This window comes from Pteropus medius, unplaced genomic scaffold (genome assembly GCF_902729225.1).
Source record: "Pteropus medius unplaced genomic scaffold, Ma_sr-lr_union100, whole genome shotgun sequence".
Taxonomy (NCBI): domain Eukaryota; kingdom Metazoa; phylum Chordata; class Mammalia; order Chiroptera; family Pteropodidae; genus Pteropus; species Pteropus medius.
In genome coordinates this window covers 10,801,613-10,816,922 of record NW_024349798.1, presented here as the reverse complement: position 1 = coordinate 10,816,922, position 15,310 = coordinate 10,801,613, and the positions used below count along the sequence as shown (strand labels likewise).

Below are 15,310 nucleotides of genomic sequence, written 5' to 3'. Positions count from 1 at the left end.
TCTTCACTCACAGCTTCCACCTCAGGATCCAAAATAGCTGCTCCAGTTCCTGTCATCACAACTGCATTCCAGAGGGAAAGGCACAACCTCAAAGTGGTACAACTGACTTCTAGTAGCTTGGCACATGACCACACCAACTGTAGCGGAAGCCAAGAAAGATAGTCTTCAATTGATTGGGGCATGAGCCAACTAAAATTCTTTTTCAGTGTAAGAAGATATTGAGGTCAGCTGGTAGCTTTTGCCACATCTAAGAGTAGAACAGAGAAAATTTTCCTTTTATTTGTGTGACTGGATGAATGCTCAGACTAAGTGGTGGGAGGAGAAGCCTCCCAAACCCCAGCAGGGTAATGGACAAGAGGCTAGTGTCAGGAAGAAGTGCCTCTGGAAGAGCTGTCAATGTTTTCCTTTGGTTAATCAACAGACGTGCGTCAAGCATCATCAACTCTTTATCCACCCAGAGCGGGCACTGGACATGTGGAGCAGAAGTGGGGAAAGGCCTGGTTGTTTCCAACTGACTAGTTATCAATTTCTTGCATGCCTTTATCACCTCGACCAGTTTACTGACCACCTACTCTATGCCAGGCCCAGGTAGAGGACGCTGAGGAGAAAACAAAGCCAGCCTGACCCTGAAAGACTCTCGCAATGAATCTGCAGTGCCCTCAAGCCACATGGGAAAATCCTTCTATTTAGAGTCTTATTTGCTGGGGAGAGGGATGGGGAGTGGTAGATGGCCTGGTCTGAGCCCTGGACCCCTGCCCCACCCCCAGACCAGCTGTGGCCCTTCCCCTCTTTTCTGGCATCCAAGGCCTAAGGTGGGCACCCATGGGCTTCTCTTAGAGGCATGGGGTCTTTTGAGGTCACCTAGAAGAACTTTTAAAAATGCTGTCAGGGTCCCACCTCGGACCAATTCATTCAGAGTCTCAGAGTGGGGTAGGGCACGGGTCTTGTGAAAACATGTCCAGGGGATTCTAATGGGTTCAGAGTCCCCGGGCCTGAAGAGAATGCACCGTGCCAAGTTTAACTGGGAAAGAATTTTTGTCTTTTGGGTCATGGAGATCTAAGCAAGAGTAGACAAGGACCACTGGATTAGGGTTCACTGGAGTTCGTTCATCAATTATGTATAGTGGGCCAATCATGAGTCAGGCACTGTCCTGGGGCTGGAGATACGGGGTGGGGGTGGGGGGAAACAGTCAGGACCTGCTTTCATGCTGGTGGGGACACTGGCACTAAACAAAGACACCACCTGGATCCTTTCAGAGACGATGCTCTATTGTGTGATGTGCTGAGTGAACTGGGTCATGCGGGGTGCAGAGTATGTAGATGCTGTGTTTGTCTCTCTGGGCTGCTTAAATGACACACCACGGACTGGGAGGCTTAAAACGAAAGGAATTTATTTTCCCACGGTTCTGGAGGCCAGAGGCCCAAAATTTAGGGGTCAGAGGGTTGGTTTCCTCTGGAGGCCCTGAGAGAGAATCTGTCCCATACTTGTCCTCACTTCTGGGGCCATTATCAGTCCCTGACATTGCTTGGCTTGTGGATGCGTCATTCCAATATCTGCCTTCTTCCTTCTTTCTGTGCATCCTCTGCTCTCCCTGTAAGGACACCAGCGACTAGATTGAGGGCCCACCCTGGTAATGCAGGATGATCATATCTCTAGATCCTGAATTACATCCTCAAAGACTCTTTTTCCAAATAAGGTCACTTTCTCTGGTTCCAGGGGTTAGGATGTGGACATATGTTTTCTGGGGCTACAATCAACCTCCTTTAGATAGGATGTGTCTTGGTGTGAACCATTCCAGAAGGCAACCCCAAGGCAAGGATGTGAGGGGATGGAAGGAAGCAGGGCTGGGAGACGGGAGAGTGAGGCAGGGGATGGGGGAGCCAATTCGGGGTGTGTTATTAAGCAGATGAGCACTGTGGGCAACTGGGGCTCCGTCCTGCTGGGGACTTCCAGGAGACTTCATGGAACAGGAGCCTCAGAGATACTCATCTACTTGGGGGCGGGGGAGGGGGACAAGGGCTATGGACAATCTCTCAGTGTGGACTGGGGAATGGATCACAGGAAGGTGAGTTCCCCTACAGGTAGGATAAAAGTCACAAGGTGGGGGAGCTCCTTTGGGCTTTGCCAACCCACTGCTGGGCCTAGAAGGTTCTGGAGGAGAGAGGGCACCTCTAAGCAAAAAATGGAGGGTGTTTGCAGGCATGGGGACCATGAGTGCTGAGAGGTCCAGGTACGACACAAACTGTGGCTACTCTAGAAAGTGACATTTGAACTGCCACTTGAAGTCTATGAAAGAGCCAGCCACATGTGAAAAAGGTGCCAGGGCATGTGGAGGGCATGCCAGGCAAAGGACACAGCAAGGGCAAAGTCTCTGAGGCAGGAGTAAGTACGTGCACTCCCAGAACAGCAAGCATGGCTGTGTGTCTGCAGACAGTGAGGCAGGGAGGGTGGAAGGAGCCAGATCGGGGAAGTCTCCAGGGCCGCGTGCTGCCAAGTTCAGGGCTGGGGTTGGATTGTGCAGACAATGGGAAGCCTTTGCAGAGCTGTAAGCAGGATTCGACAGAATCTGGTTACTGTTTGACAACAATCTCTCAGTGTGGGCTGGGGAATGGATCACAGGAAGGCGAGACAAGGGCAAAGTGGAGAAATCGCCTCAGTCCAGTCCCTTCCCTTCTCTGGCACCCACTTCCCATTTGAAATGTGAGTCCAACAAGCCTGGCCTCTCTGCCTCATCTGCTTCAGAAGGACATTTGGTGACTGTTGAGATCCCGCGAGCAGAAGTTCCTCAAGCACAGTTGGGTGAGGGCCCCCTTGGCTGTGGCTGGAGCAGACCCTTAGGCAGAAGTGGCCATGCCTGGGCCAATCAAGTTCAGGGTGGGGCCTCTGCTGTATGGCAGGGTTTTTCCGAAAGTGAACTGAGCTAAAGTTATGAATGATGAATGTGGTGTCCTGAAGGCGTGAAGTGAGTCTGAGAAATGAAGGCTGAGTCTTCAGGGCACCTTGGCCACGTCCAACCAGCCCTGGGGTTGCTGATCATCTCATTCAGGGCTCTGAGTGGCAGGAGCTACGGCTGACTAGTCTCCATAACTGGCAACACGGTGCTGACTCACCATTCACGTCTGAACACGAGGAATGTTGAACTGCATTCTTGGAGAGCTGTGTAACAGCAGAAGCTTGGGTTTTCCTGATGGTGTCCAAGTGTGGTCCTGTTTCAGTTAATGCCCCAAATCTCAATATGCCCTCACTCCGCCTGCTTGGGTGCCAGGAGGTCCAGCCTTGTCCATGGTCCTTCTCAAATACGACCAAGACCCCAAGGCTGGCTACAGGTATCTGTAACAGTGGGTACCCATTTATCAAGAGTTTACCATGTGCCAGGCACTATGCAAGCACTTTATGTGGGAAAGGATGGTTATCACTCCCGTTTTAGAGCCGAGGAGATGGAACCCCAGAGACATTAATTCACCTTGTGGAAGATGCTGATAGATATCCATTGAAAGCCTCTTCTCTATCCTTTATAAAAACAGGATTGTAGTCAAGCACACAACGGGACTGCATTTCTCAGCCTCCCTTGCATTTGGGTGTGGTCATATGACCAAATGCTCTCCAGTGGCATCTCTGCCTCTTCTGGGTCCTCTAAGGAGGACCCTCTGGCTCTGCCTCCTCCATGCTCTCCTTCCTCTTCCGCTTTCTAGATATGGAGGACAATGAGGTCTCGGGCATAGTGGAAACACCTGATAGAAAGAAACTGGGTTCTTCCAAGTGGAGAACTGCCCTGTCAGCTTGAACACCAGCCCACAGCTATTAAGGGAACAAGAGATAAATTTCCCTTATGTTAAGGCTCAGAAAATGTAAGGCCTGTTTGTTATAGCAGCCTAGCCCAGGCTATTTCACAGTGCTCAGAACGTGACAGAGTCAGAATTTGAACCAGGCTGTCAGACTCCTGGAGTGTCTGCTCTTATGTGCCGTGGTGTATGGCCACGAGGTTGGTTCTACAAGCACCGATGTCCTCAGCACATCAAACTATGGTTCATTCTCTCACCTCTGCTGGCCTCGGCAAGCTCAACTGCTGGTGGGGTTAGAGTCACGGGTTCATGACCACTGCCACCGCCACTGCAGAAGGTGGAGCCGGGGCCACTGCACTGCTGCCACCATCTGTGGAGCTGGACAGGGCACAGAGATCCCAGGTGGGCTGCCAGCCAGGCAGGGACTCAGCTCAAACCCTGATGCTCTCGCGGGATGATGCTGCCATCCATCAGGTCACCTGTTCCCTCTGGGGAAGACATCTGTGCATGTTTCCAGACAGCATCGCCACCTCCCTCTTCATATCATGCTCCTAGCAGGTGACCCACAGCAAGGCTGCTGGGCCCCCCAGGCATACTGCACACAAGCACTTAAGTGCCCAGGTGGTTGAGGTGGGGACTGATTTAGGCACCGTTGTTCACATGCCTGGAGCCACCACTCTTCCCTGAGCCCAAGCCTCGGTGCTAAGTCAAATCTCCCACTCTGAGACCCTTATTTCCTGCCAGTTATTCTCATTTCTGGCGCCTCTTCCCGTGTACAGATGCCGCATTTCACGAGTTGTGTTTGGTTATAATCGAGCACCCACAAGGAGGGGTTTTGGAGCTGGGGAATCCCATTTCTCCAGGGTTCCTCAGCCCCTCTGTAAATGAGGCTGACAGGTATGGGGGCTTTGCGTACCTCTGCCTGCCAACAGTCCTTGAGTGCCAGCTGGCTCAGGGTACACATGGACTCGGGGTGAGTGAGTATAGTCTACCCCTGTCCCCAGCAGCTCCAGACCCAGCTCATATGGCCTGTACCTAGAGAAAGGAAGGCACTGAGAGGTCAGGGACTCATTTGGGGTCAATTAACACCAATTAACACTAACAGCAGGTGTGATGTGAAGGTTCTACCTCTAGTGCACCCAATGCATGGCGGGCAGCGGGTGCCCACATCCCTTGGACCTCTTCCCCACCCTCGTGCCTTTGAGTGCCCGCAGCATCACTACAGGACCCCCTTGCACTTTGCCTGTGTGTGCTCAGAGCCGGAAGCACCTGGGAATTCCCGTCCGTGCTGGGGACAGTCCTTAGCCAGTGGCTGCTGGTGGGGGAGTATAAATACTCCCACTCCTTCATTTGAATAGAGACTCGAAGTGAGCCACCGTTACCTTCTTTTATGGGTTGAATTGTGTTCCCCCTCCCTAAATTTACATGCTAAATTCCTAACCCCCAGCACCTCAGAATGTAATGGTATTGGGATTAGTTACGATGAGGTCACGCTGGAGTTGGGTGGGCCTTCAATCCAGCGTGACTAGCGTCCTTATAAAAAGGGGAAATGTGGATGGATAGAGACACCCACACGGGGAGAACGCCACGTGAGAGCTGGGGGGATGGTGCTACAAGCCAAGGAACTACCGGAAAGCCAGGGGACAGGCTGCGACGGGTCCCCTCCCGAGGGCCTTCGGAGAACACGTGGCCCTGTCGACACCCCAATCTTGAGATTCTGGCCCCCGGAACTATGAGAAAAAAAAACTTCTGTTATTTAAGCCACTCGACCTGTCATGGCAGCCCCAGGAGGCTGATACGCCTCTGTGGGACTTTGCCTAGTATCACATGTCCCTGCGCTCCCTGGGGACACTGCCTAATACCTCACATTCACCTGAATCATTGTCACAGGGTAAGGTCTGCTTCTGGGAAACTTCACCGAAGACAGTGGGTTCTAAGGAAAGATAGCATCTTACCAGAGGCAGACAGAGAATGTAAATGAGCTAACTGGTTACTGGGTAGAGTGAACTCCATCTAAAGGGAGACCGTCACTGCTCAGCTCCTGCCATGGGGGACGCATGGACTCCTGACATGGGCTTGATGCTGCCTGAGCTTCCAGTTTCTCAAGAGAAACTGGAAATGTGGATTTCAAAATAAAAATGTGATATCTGATTTTTTATAAGTTAGCAATTAACTCCATTAACTCCATTCGTTTGTTTGTTCTTTTAAACTACTTAGGTCCAATTCAAACACATCTTGCACCTCAAGCCCATGCTTTGCAACCTCGGGTCAAGAGCTTGGCAAGGAAAATAAGACTCTTACGTGTGCTGCCTACAAGAGACTCACTTCAGATTGAAAGACACACACAGACTGAAGGTAAAGGGATGGAAAAAGATATACCATGAAAATGGAAATGAAAAAAAATCTGGGGTAGCAATACTTATACCAGACGAAATAAGAGTTTAAAACAAAGGCTATAACAATAGACAAAGAAGGACCCGGTAATCTTACTTCGGGGTATTTATCCGAAGAAAACTAAAATATTACTTTGAAGGGACATGCGCAACCATATGTTCATGTCAGCATTATTTACAATAGCTGAGATACAGAGGCAACCTGGGTGTCTATCAATGCACGAATGGATAAAGAAGAGGTGGCACACCTATACAATGGAATATTACTCAGCTATAAAAATAAACAAAGAAATAAACAAAAGAATAAAATCTTGCCATCTGCAACAACATAAATGGATCTAGAGGATAGTGTGCTGAGTGGAGTGAGTCAGGCAGAGAAAGACAAATGCCACATGATTTCACGTCTATGTGGAATCTAAAGAACAAAGTGAACAAATAAAACAAACAAACTCACATACAGAGAACATTTTGAGGGTTCCCAGATGGGAGGGGTGTTGGGAGGGTGACCAAGGGGAAGGGATTAAGAAGTGCAAATTGGTAGTTACAAACTAGTCATGGGGATGTAAAGTACAGCATGAGGAATAGAGTCAATTGTATCGTAATAACTATGCGTGGTGTCAGATGGGTACTGCGTTTATCGGGGTGATCACTTCCTAAGTTATATAAATGTTATATAAGTGTCTAATCACTATGTTGTACACCTGAAACTAACATAATATTATATGCGAACTATAACTGAAAAATAAAAAATATTTTAAATAAGAGAACAAAGCCTAAGGATGTGATGCTAAAAAAAAAAAAAAAAAGAAGAAGAAGAAAAGAAAAAAGAGCTTGGCAGGACTTCACACCCCACCTCTGTGTGATGAGCAGAGCTCTGAGCCAGAGGCAGGAGACCTGAGATCTGCTCGTGGTTCTACCACTTGTGGGCTGTGTGCACCTGCTTAAAAAAAGAACCAGTCTGAGCCTCAGTCTCCTTATCCATAAAATGGGCACCATCTCGCTCACCTTGCTTATCTCCTGGGGTAGTCATAAAGGTGGACTGACATAATTACTTTAGCAAACACAATGTGTAAGCAATGTCCTAAGCATGTGGGCAAATGCTAACTCTTTGACTCCTCCCACCAGCCCTCGGAAGGAGGTGCCATAATTATCTCCATTTCACTCACCAGAGAATTGAGGCTGAGAAGTTAGGTAACTCAAAAGATCTCCCAGCTGACAGGCGGTGGAACTGAGCTTCTGATCCAGGCAAGCTGACTGCCGAGTTTGTCAGCCACCTCACATGGCTGCCTCTCAGGATGCATTAAAATACTTTACAAACTGCTTTTTCTTTTATCAATGTTATTATTAATAATATTGTTGTTATTGTTATTGTTATTATTATTGTTGTTGTAAATGGGGAGGAAGGGATGGATAAGTGGCCCTCAGCCTTCTCTTAAGGCGCTCTCTCAGCCAGCAGGTGCTACTCCTGGGAGAAACAGCGTGGGGTGACACGCTTGCACAGGCTTCCTGACCCATCTGGAAGAGGGCCCATGTTGGGCCAAACAACACCACCTTTTCTCCTCAGTCAAGCATTTCCCGTAAGTGGTGGCTCCCTGCCTGCTGGCTCGCAGAGCGGCCTGGCCGGCAGCCAGGAGGCGCCTGGGCTCCTCCTCCATGAAGTCAGCACAGGCCAGGGCATCAGAGCTGGGGCCTGGGCCAACTAGTCCCCGCTGCCCACCTCGTCCCAATCTGTGTCTGTGGTGTTTGAGAAAAACCTCGATCCGGACCAGAGCCCTGGGCAGGAATCCAGGCCTCTGTCTGTCCTGACCGGAAGCATCGTCATCTGTGCAATGGGCCTAGACATCTCCACACATCTCCCAGCGCTGTGTCTCTTCACTTACTCGCCAGGCACGTGTCCAGTGCCCACGGTGTGCCCCGCACCATGCTAGGCAGACAGGAGGGGCACCTGTTCTTATGGTGATAATACCCTAGTGGTGGGGGGTGGGGGGGATGAGGAGGAGCAAGATTGCTAAACTAATAAGAAAACAAGACAATTTGAGATCACGGAAAGTGCTAGCTCCCACGTCGAGATCCCAGACTAGAGAGGGACTGAGCTATTGGGTGAGACACGAGCTGGGAGTCAGGGAAGGTGTCTTAAAAGGAAATCTTATATTTTCAGTCCTAAGGAAAGCTGGAGGGTAGGGGGCTTCTGGCAGGTGAAACGCAGGTGTACAAGGCCCTGAGGTAGGAAGGGGGTGGGAAGTTTCTGAAAATCTTAGTTTGGCCAGTGTCACCAGAGCATGAGTGGTGGAGAGTGAGGTGAGACAGTCTGGCAGGTCCCTACCAAGCAGGGCCCGGTGAGGGCATGGCAGTGAAGGATGGGGGTCACTCGACTAGACCTCCAGCTCCTAGGGCAGAGACCAGCATTATGATCTTCCTGGCACTATACCCATGGCAGGGACCTGCCACCTCCTGCTACTCCAAGAGGAGGCCTGAGCTGCAGGACGTCAGCCCGCTCTCCCAGCTTCCTGAAGAAAAGTCTCAGCCTTGCTGTGGACGTGACACTTCTGCCCCTTGTCCCAGCCCTGGAGTAACCAGAGGCTTTCTCTGGCCCGTCTGCCAACTCCTCTTTGCCCTGACAGGACGCCAGGTTGCCTGGGAGGCCAAGGAGGACATATCGAAGATTGGCTGTCCCTTCTGTCCCCTGGCCTGAAGTTTTCCCCCAGGAGAACACCCAGCTGGCCTAGCAAAGGCCTCCCACTCCAGGCGAGGGAAGACCGGAAGGGGGAGTCAACTTCCAGCACAGACAGGAAGTATCACAGGACTGCAGAGAAGGCCTCGGCGAGAATGAGCGAGCAGCCAGACGAGACCACACGGAGGGGACAGGAGCGGCAGCTGCAGAATGCACAGCCAAGGCACAGCTTCTCTGTGGCAGACACTTGACATGGATCAGTCCATGAATCCTTACGCCATCCTATCAGGGAGGAGTGCATATCATTAAGGCACTGCCAGTGGGGAAACTGAGTCACCCATCAGATAACCAACTATATCCCAGGCCATGCCTGGGATAAATACCAGAATGTCTGCGGGAGAAGAGCAGTTGGCACACAGGGTTAAGTAGTGAGGGCAGGAAGTGCGAGCATCAGACCTGGGGCTAGAAAAGGCTCTGAGCTGCTCCTGTTCCCCTATCAGGCAGTGTGGGGTCTGTCATTCATAGGCCAGCAGCCATTCCTCATCCTCAGCCTGGCACTCCCTGTGGGTAGCAATCCCTAAGAACCTGCTAGTCCCTAAGATCTGTCCACCTGGCAATGGCCCCACTATTCACCCCAGATCTAGCAAGTAAAAATAGGGGAGCTGGTAAGATTGAACTTGAGATAAAGAACAAATAATTTTTTTTAGTGTAAGTATGTCCCACGCAATATTTGGGACATACTTATACTAAAAATGATCAACTATTTATCTCAAATTCGAGTTTACTTGCTATCTTATCTTTCACCTGGTAGCCCTGTGACTCATGAGCCTGGGGCTCCCGCCCTGTTGTCTGGGCATCTGACCCTTCCCCTCTCACTCTCTTGCCTTCGGAACAAACTATGCCCATGTCACAGTGTTCCTTCCACCTGACCCGGCCCCTGCCCTTCTCCATGCTGGCAGCCAGGGCAGGAAGCCCAGAAAGGCAGAGCAGAGGGCCACAAAAGTGGGCGGGGCCACAAAAGTGGGCGGGGCCACAAAAGTTGGCTGCTGTCGAGGCTCTCATTCATCTTGCCGGGGGCATGGAGTGAGTCCTGGATCTCAACTGTGCCTGGGCCTCCGTTTCCCCAACTTCGCAAATATACGTGGGAGAGAATCGCTGCTCTGCACGCTCCGGAGTCCTTCACTCACCAGCTCACCCATCTACTCTGTGCCGGATACACTGGTCCAGGCACAAGGTACAGCACTTAGCGAGTCACATAAGGTGCCTGCCCTCTCTGGGCCAACATTCTAGTTGTACATGGGTAAAAAACAACCAAGTGAAAAAAGAAGTCACCTGACCCAAGTAAAAAAAGAAGCTTTTTGAAAAGTGCACTAAATGCCACCAAACAAAGCTATCCTGTCCAATCTGAAAGCCACGAGTTACATGGAACCCTGGAAATGGAGTGAAGCCGAATAGAGATGAGCCATCAGTGTAAAACTTCCAACACTGGGGTTGGAAGACCCAGTAGGAACAAAAAGAATGTAAAATACCCTTTTCAGAATTTTTAAATTGCTTATATGTTAAAATGATCATGTTTTGGGGATATTGGGCTAAAGAAAACTATGATCATAATCAATTTCTCTTGTTTTTATTTTTCTAGACGTGGCTACTAGACGATTTAAAATAACACAGGTGGCTCCCATTACATTTCTATTACTAGAGAGTGATTGGGTGGGAATTCAAAGGGAGGACAGGAAGTCGCTCTGAGCCTCAACGTTAAAAAAATTATGTACATATTTAAACAAATATAAACTGCATAATAAATCCCCATGTATTCATTCCAATTCAAAATTCTCAGCTCATACAGCCTTTTAGTTTTGCATTGATACATTTCCTACTCTCCTTTCCATATGATTTTAAAGCAAACCCCGACATCTTATCATTTCACCTTCATATTTTGGTATGTAGATCTAAAAATTGACTCTTGAAAAACAAAGCCACAAGCAATTCCACTCCTAGGCAGGTACCCAACATATGCACAGAAAACCTTGTATGGAAATGTTCATAGCAGCATTATTCATAACAGCCAAAAGGTCAAAACAACCCAAATATCCATCAATATCCCTAGAATAATATACAATAACTATTACTCTGCAATAAAAAGGAATAAAGTACCGATACCTGCTACAACATAGGTAAACCTTGCAAACATGAGGCTCACCGAAAGGAGTTAGATGCAAAAAGCAACATACTGTATGATTTCACTAACATAAAATGTCCAGAAGATGCAAATCCATAGAGACAGAAAGTAGATTAGTGGTTGCCAGGGACTGGGGGGGTTGGGGATGGGTTTTTGCTAATTATTATGTTGTTTCTTTTGGGGGCAATAAAATTTTTCTGGAATTAGTGCTAATGATTTCACAACTTTGTAAATAATACTGAAACTACTAAATGTTAAACTGTAAAAGGATAAATTTTATGATATGCGAATTACAGTAAATCCTCACTTAACGTCATCGATAGCTTCTTGGAAACTGTAACTTTAAGGGAACAACATAACACGAAATCAATTTTACCATAGGTTAATTGAGATGAAAAACAGTTAAGTTCCTACGGCAGATTTCTGGTCACAAAAACGTCAACCAAACTCCTGAATGAAGATCCAAAACACTTCTCATATTAAACACTGAATGAAATTAATGTGAGCTACTCATAAACTTAAGAAAAATTAATAGAAACAAGTAAGATAATGATTTTCCAACATGCTTATTTGGGTTCAAGGTCATGGGGAAGGGGGTCGCAGCTCAAGATGCAAGGCAGGACCTAACCTGGACAGGAGGTCCTCCCATCACAGGGCCACTCACACACATCCACACTCCTTCAGACTGGGACAATTGAGACGTGACAATTCACCTCACGTGCACATCTTTGGGATGTGGGAGGAAACTGGAGTCCTTGGAGAAAACTCATGCAGACATGGGGAGAACATGCAATCTCTACACAGACAGTGGCCTAGGCTAGGAATCCTTTTTTTTCTCTCTTATCAACGTTATAACAAGACGACGTTGCACGAAACGACGTCATTCGAGGACCCACTGTATATCCCAATTTTTGAAAGCCACAATATCATTATCATGCCTTTAAAAATGAGTAATAATCCTCAGTATTCTCCAACGCCCCGTCAGGGTTTATTCGCTAACTACCTCATAAATATTTTTATTTCTCAGTTTGTTTGCATCGATTCCTAACAAGGTCCACACCTTGCATATGGTTAAATCTCTTTAAACCAGAAGGTTCCTCTCTCCAATGCTTTTCTGGCAACGTGTTTGTGGAAGGACCCAGGCCCTTAACATCTTCCGTTGCATCCCTGGGGTGGGAGACCCCACATTCTCAGCCTGCAGGGCACCCCACCCCAACCCCCAGGGAGAAGGTAAACGACTTGCCAAAGAAAAAGCTTTGCCAGGTAGGGGCTGGGACAGAGCCAGGGCGCCAGGTGAAACGAAAGGGTTGGGCCTTATCTGCAAACCGTTTGCTGAATGAATGGTGGTGGCTATCAGAGAGACCAGGAGGTCCCCAAGAAACAAGACTCTTCCCAGGCTCTCCTACCTTTCCACTTGGCACGGATTTTGCAGGGCTCTCCCATCCTGCAGCCAAAGCTGTTCCCCGCCCTGTGCGGAGGTGAGAGCAGGAAATGTAGGCCCCTGAGCTCGGCCAGGCGGGTTCCATTTTGCCTCCGCGTCGGTTGTTGCCAAGCGTCCCTCCCGGCCCACAAGGCTTTGCGGGACGGGAGCGGCTGCCCCCTGCTGGCTGGCTCGGGAGGCGCTCGCCGCTAGCCTGCCCGCCAGAGGCGCACTCTCTCAGAACACACCCCAGGCTTTCCCTCCTCAGGGCCTTTGCACCTGCTGTTTCCGCTGCATCAATGCTCCCCCACCACACAGCGATTTTTCAGAGGGCTGACAATGTAGAGGCTTCAAGTGGCCCTTCCTGACTTCCTCCCTAATGTCCTACCCAACCCAAGTGGATGAGTGAAGGACCCTGGAGTGTGCAGGGCAGCAAGGCCAACGTGTGAAGGACAGGGGCCAGGTCAGGTGAAAGGAACAGCTTCTTTAGTAGGCTGGAGGGTGAGAGGTGTGGGGGCAGCTGCCCAGACACCAGGGTGGGAGCCCTAGGCTCGTGGGCTTGGATGCATCCTGGCCTGGAGTCACAGGGCTGCCAGATGAAATACAAGTCACCTGGGTAAATTTTAATTTGAGATAACTGATAATTTTTTTTTTGGTATAAGTATATCCCAAATATTGCGTAGGACATACTTATACTAAAAAAAATTATTTGTTCTTTATCTCAAGTTCAATCTTACCAGCTCCCCTATTTTTACTTGCTAAATCTGGCAACCCTACCTGGGGTGAATAGCGGGGCCATTGCCAGGTGGACAGATCTTAGGGACGAGCAGGATCTTAGGGATTGCCACCCATCAGGAGTGCCAGGCTGAGGGTGAGGAGTGGCTGCTGGCCCGGGAATGACAGGCCTGGGGGCTGCTGCTTCCACTGTGCCTGATGAGGGAACAGGAGCAGCTCAGAGCCTTTTCCAGCCCAAGGACTGATGACATGCACTCCTTGCCCTCACTAATTAACCCTCTATGCCAGCTGTCTTTTCCCCACAGGATAAAGAGCAGAACATCTGTGTAACTTGGAGCTGAGTATGGTCCAGCCATGCTGACCCCTCCTGCCTCCCCCAGCTGGGCTCTGGGCTCCAGCATTTAACCATGTAAGTTCACACCCAACCCCTCTGCCTTCTGGTCCAGGGTTTCTAGGGATTCATCTGGGGAACTGTCCTCTGTCCCAGCTGCCATTTGTCCCGGGCACATACAGTGTGGGCCCATGGTAGATACTCAGGAAACAGCCAGCCGAGCTGGATGTGCAGCTCCTGTTCCCCCACAAGGACAGATGCCCCTCAGCAAAAAGAGTGACTCCAGCGTGAGACTCACATCCTGTGTCCTGCACAGCTCTTGGAGGTTCCTGGGCCCCCAGGCCCCTCTGCTGATAACCACAGTCATTGTCACCAGGGCCATTGCTTTCTGAGCCCCGACTCTGAGGAGGGTGTTTTACTTGTGTTTTCTCTAGCCTTGGCATCATCCCTGCCGGATGGGAGTGGGTGTGGCCCCATTTTACAGGTCTGGAGACTGAGGCCAGAATGGTAAAGTCCCCCGCCCAAGGCTACTCAGCCGAGGAGTGGTGGAGCCATGTTTCCAGCCAGGCCTACCCAACTCCAGGTGTTCACCTCCAAGGGCCACCCCGAGGCCAGTGACTGCCTGAGCCTGGAGCCCTTTCCCCTGGTTGTTCTGGCTCCAGGGCCAGAAATCAGAGATAGGGCTGCTCCTCGCAATTCTGCTCCCCAAACCCCTTCTGGGCCACAACGAGCGGAAGGTGACTAGCGGCTATATTCAGTGGTATCAGTGTGAAGGGAGAAGGTCTCAAAAGTCTCTGATCTCAAGAATTCCCAAGAGCCCTTATTGAAAACAGATTCCCAGGCCCTGGCCCTGGAGAGTCAAAAGCCTGGAGTGGAGCCCTGGAATCTGCCTTTTAACCAGCAGCCCCAAATGGCCCCACTGCCGCTGTTTTCAGAGCCAATGATGACTTTCCTACAGAACCCTCGGGCTCTCTGCCCACCCCCTGGGTGCATGTGCAGGATGGGCGCTCCCTTCTAGGGAGGACATGCTGGACTCCCAGGTCTGGCCCCACCATCTGCATCCTCAACCTGCACCCCCATACAGACAGATCAGGTGGTGGGGAGAGCATCTTTACCCCGTATTTTGGGAGTGACCTCCACATGGCGGGAGCTGTGGCTGTTTCTCGAGGCACCCCCAACCCAATGGCTGACAGTGACAGTTTGTCCCAAAATGGGGCTTCCAAGGGGACTTTCCTACCTTCTCACCCCCTTGAGGATTCTCTGAGCCCCAACTTAACAGATACCAACAGCTGGTGATTCTCAAGGTAGGAGGAAACCCCCTAAATATTCTGCAACGGCTTCTCACCTCCACCTGCCTGCCCCATCCCCTCAGACAGTTCGGGCCCAGCCTCTCAGTATGACACTCTTCTGTGCCCAAAGATGGCTTTGTGCTGGAAGAGCCAACAGATTTTTCTAGGAAACCAGGCTTTGATGGTTTAGATCCTTAAGTTCAAAGATAGTCCAGAGGCTAGCAGCAGCAGCATCACCTGAGAGCATGTTAGAGGTGCAGCATCACCTGAGAGCTTGTTAGAGCTGCAGCATCCAGGCCCCACTCATGACCCCCTGACCCATAAAGATGGCATTCTGTCCCCAAGGAAAAGCAACCTCCCTCCACACATACCTAACAGGCCTTTCATGGGGGCAGTTCAGGGAATGAAGGACAACCCCACCCAGGGATCAGAGCTTAGGCAGCTCAGTGCAGCTCTGTGCAGCTCTGCTGGCTACTCCTCCTCCTGGTCACACAAGCAGTGGGTGAAGG

General features: G+C 50.1%; 1 long non-coding RNA gene across 1 annotated transcript; it reads right to left on the bottom strand.

Moving 5' to 3' along the window:
* Window positions 1-1,374: 1,374 nt before the first annotated feature.
* Window positions 1,375-7,719, bottom strand: LOC120620387 (uncharacterized). The gene is made up of 2 exons (XR_005657837.1): window positions 7,343-7,719; window positions 1,375-3,799 (listed from the first exon to the last, which is right to left on the bottom strand). It is a non-coding gene; the product is annotated as an uncharacterized LOC120620387 (long non-coding RNA).
* Between the last annotated feature and the right edge of the window lie 7,591 nt (window positions 7,720-15,310).